Source organism: Scatophagus argus, chromosome 5 (assembly GCF_020382885.2).
Source record: "Scatophagus argus isolate fScaArg1 chromosome 5, fScaArg1.pri, whole genome shotgun sequence".
NCBI lineage: Eukaryota > Metazoa > Chordata > Actinopteri > Scatophagidae > Scatophagus > Scatophagus argus.
This window is the reverse complement of record NC_058497.1, coordinates 7,244,980-7,249,019: the sequence shown is the minus strand read 5'-3', so window position 1 is coordinate 7,249,019 and position 4,040 is coordinate 7,244,980.

Below are 4,040 nucleotides of genomic sequence, written 5' to 3'. Positions count from 1 at the left end.
CATTCATTTGTTTTGATAGCTGAAGAAAAGTCAGAGTTTTGAGAGCCGCTCTGCTCTGCTGTCAGACTTTCCTGAAGTGAAGCGACTCAGTGAAGCCATGTTGTGTTGTGTCATTAGTAGTTTGCTGTGCTCAGCAGTCAGTCGTAGTCAGTCAGCCTCCTGGCAGTCTGATCAGACTAAACTGATGGATGGCATCCTGCAGGTTCAACGCTGCAGTCTGTGTGTGTGTGTGTTGTTTCCCATCATGCTCGGCTCATTTGCTACCATCATAAGGAATTGGTTGATGGCCACATATTTTTGAGTTCAGAGACCAGTGACATGAACTGCCAAAACAGGAAGCAGGAAAGGATGGATAGAAGGATGGATGGAAGGATGCAGGTTGAAGAGAGATGAGAGGCTGTTTACACAGCGTGGTATTTGTGGTTGTGTAAAGGCCACAGTCAGCTGTTTGTCATTCAGTCCTGATTTCTTTACCATCTTGAAATGCAGCAGAGGAGCTCAGGGAGGAGGTGACATATTTAATGTCTACATACAAGGAATAATAAAGAGGAATCTCAGCACATATGGTGCTTGGACCCATAATAACGTCACCATGTCCACATTGTACATATGACACTGTTTGATCATGGCTGAATCAGTAAGCTGTTAGTATTTAGTGAAGCCAGTTTTTCTGTCCTCATTACAAAACTCAGCAGCTCCTCCACATAAAACACACCTTTCAAAAAGCTGCCCAGCACTTTGGTGGAACCATTTTTACTGCTGCCACGTCTTTATAAAAGCAGGACTAATGTGGGCTCAGCCTGTGTTCACTGTCAAAATTGTATTGAATCACTTCTCTGAAGTTTAATCAGCATGAACACATTTGGTAAATGGTTCCATCTAAAGCCATAGTTTCCTCCTGTGTGTTAGGAGTCACTGGCTTCCTGAGACTCACATCCAGTTCTGCTTCCAGTTAGTATACGAGACATCCAAGTGTCCAACAGTAGAGACAGGAGTTTCTTTTCTCTGAACCTAAGCATAACACTTATATTGTTGCCACGCATTAATCACAGCTTATCTGATGTGCTGTTAAACCATCAGTGCAATATTAAAAGCGAGCAAAGTCAAAGGGGGTCAAAGCAGCTCTTTGTACACTCATGGGTTCACTGAGTCACATCATGAACTTGTCGGCTTAATGACAGCCGTGTTTCTGCTGTTCACTGTGACTGTGGATCATGAATTGGTCTGTTAGGGACGAACACACACACACACACACACACACACAAAACCACACACACTAGGCAGGTGTTTACAGAAGCTGTCAGTCCACAGTGTGACTCTCCCTCACTAACACACACACACTAACACAGACATAGCTGTACATCCTCAGGAGGACTCAGTGGTCTGATGCTGAATATGAGTGACAGGTGACAAATGTGTTTATCATAATATTTGTTTTATTTATTATAATAATCTGTATTTTGTGTCATGAAATGATCCTCATAATCCATTATGTGAAAGAAATGCGTCACACACACATCACTCGTCTCCGCTTCAAGGCAGTGAAGTGGAGCCTGAAAGAGGTTTTACAGGCAGACTTAAAGATTGAGGAAACAAGAATCATCCTGTGCTTTCATGTTATCAACAGTTTAATCACAGAGAAAACTGTGAGTGATACTGGAACAGTAAAATTACTGTTACTTACAGCCACTCGCACGACTTGAATTCTGAAAGTAGAACAAGCATAAAAAACAATATAGAAAGCAGATTCCCATCATATGAGACGATGTGCAGCTCTCCCTCAGCCTGTTGTGCAGTAGTTTCTCTCTTTGAATGCTGCTGATGGTAGAAATCCACTGTCTGTTAGCAGAGGGCTCAGCAAACAGAAATCCCAGGAGTCGCTGAAACTGGCCTTTTGTTAGCCTGTGGGATTTATCAGAAGCTTTACTGGTCAGCAGCTTTCAACAAACAACTCATATATCACATGTTTTTAGTGGAGGTTTTCTTCCAGTCAAAAACAATGACGAGCTTTTAAAGCACCACCGGAGACACAACACATGCTGGCTTTGGATTCAGAAATATTTGGCTGTGCCTGGTAACACGACTGAATATTTAGCTTCCTTCTGCTTCGGCTTGGCTTCACTGTTTACCACATGAACTGTAGTCTAACTGAGGAACGTGACTTTGTCTTTGTCATACTGAGAATTACTGTGCTGAGCGAACCAAGAAGAATCACGATGATTTTGTGTCTTTTTATTTTTGTTTTCAGCCGTTGTTTTGATCAGTAATTTATTTAGTCAAAACCAACAATGCATCTAATCCTATACATGAAGCAGCTTTAACTTCATTAGTAAGATCAGTGAACATTCACTTAATATATCACTAATTAGCTCATAATTATTTGTGGTAAAATGCTGCTCTGTGCTGTGTGACTGATGCAGTCGTTACTCCATCACATGGTACAGTATCCATCCTGATGTTCATCATCATCGTCCAAAAACTGTTTCAGAAATGCTGTCTCACATCCTGGTCTTTCCATTGATGTTAGTGTTTATTCTGCTGAGTTTATCACTGAGTTGTGCTCTTTCTGGATGGCTCATTAGCTTCTCTTAGTCATCATCTGCCATCTGTGTGGAGGTTCAGTACAGGTGTGGGTGGGACACCACTGTGATGTAGACCTCATGTAAAGGCTCCTAACCAGGAGTCAGCATCCCATAAGGTTCCAAGTCTGACGGTTTGGGAGTTGGTTGATATGCAGATTAAATCAAACAATAAACAATGCAAAGACAAGCTCAGCCTCCAGCAGCATCACTCTTATTCTGTCTTTTAATTTGAAAATGTGTCCTGAAGTAAGTTTCAGTGTTGTCAGTTTTGCTCTTCTGCATCTTTTTACTCTCTTCTGTTTTGTTGTCTTTTTCCCCAGCCGATTCTGTTGTGAAAGTCTTGTTCTCTCACCAAATGTCGGAGTGTTTTGTTGGGTCCAGAGTCACCATGAGATCTGCCAATGTGCTCATTAATCTCTGATTGCTTGGAGCGTCTCAGTTATGAGCACAGAGCAGAAATGTCAGAGCAGCTGTGATCCCTGTGAGCCAGGTTAGATAAATCACAGGAATCATTCTGTTACATTCTTATCTCCATTGTTGGAATTTACAAAAGTTTTTTTTTTCTGCCTGCAATTTCCACTTGATGTGAGTTCTCTATAAATCACAGTGCAGCACTTTGGCGTCCTGAAAGTCTCTTTGCATCACTAATTCATTGATGAATGCTGATCTGTTGTGTCCACGTAGTCTTAAAGCTCACTGGCTTTGGCCTCAGCAGAGATAAACTCCACTGCATGTTGTTGAGTCACAGACTGCTGTCTGACAGGAGGAGGCTTTAGAAACCAGTTGGAGAAAGTCGGGTGGAGGAGACTGTGGCTGTAGAGTCGGAACAGTGGAGTTTCTAATGAACAGCTCCAGGATAACAAGCATGTGTGAACACACCAGGAGCAGCCGTCAGTCAAACCAGCACGAGCTGTCACAGCTTTGTCATTTCAGCACCACAAGGTTCACACTTACACTAACACACACACATTTTTCCTTTTTTATTATTAAAATGTTTAAAAAAGCCTGAAAATTTAAATAAAATGCAGACTGAACTCACACCCAGTTAGAGTTCCAAGATATTTTGTGTTACCAAATTAAAATAACTTGAAGCTGTGTGTCAGGAAAATCATCAGCCTCAACAAATCACATCCACACGTCCTCTCAGCTCTCATATTCAGACACACACAGTATTCTGATTCTCTGCTGCTTTCATTCCAGTTTGTCTTTTCTTCTTGTTGTTTTTTAATGTGAACTGAGAGGACAATTAAGTCACACACGGCTTGTTGCTGGTGGCTTCTTTATTTCCGTCTTCTTCTCTGCGTCTCTTGTGTGGAAAAGTCTGAATGTCTCATTCTAACTTTTTGAATCAAAATATTTACTGGGACTTTGAATTAAATCAGCAGGATTGGGAGGAAATCAAAAGTTCTGTTATCATGTCTCATTGAAACACACAGTTTTACCAGAAGATAAATCAGT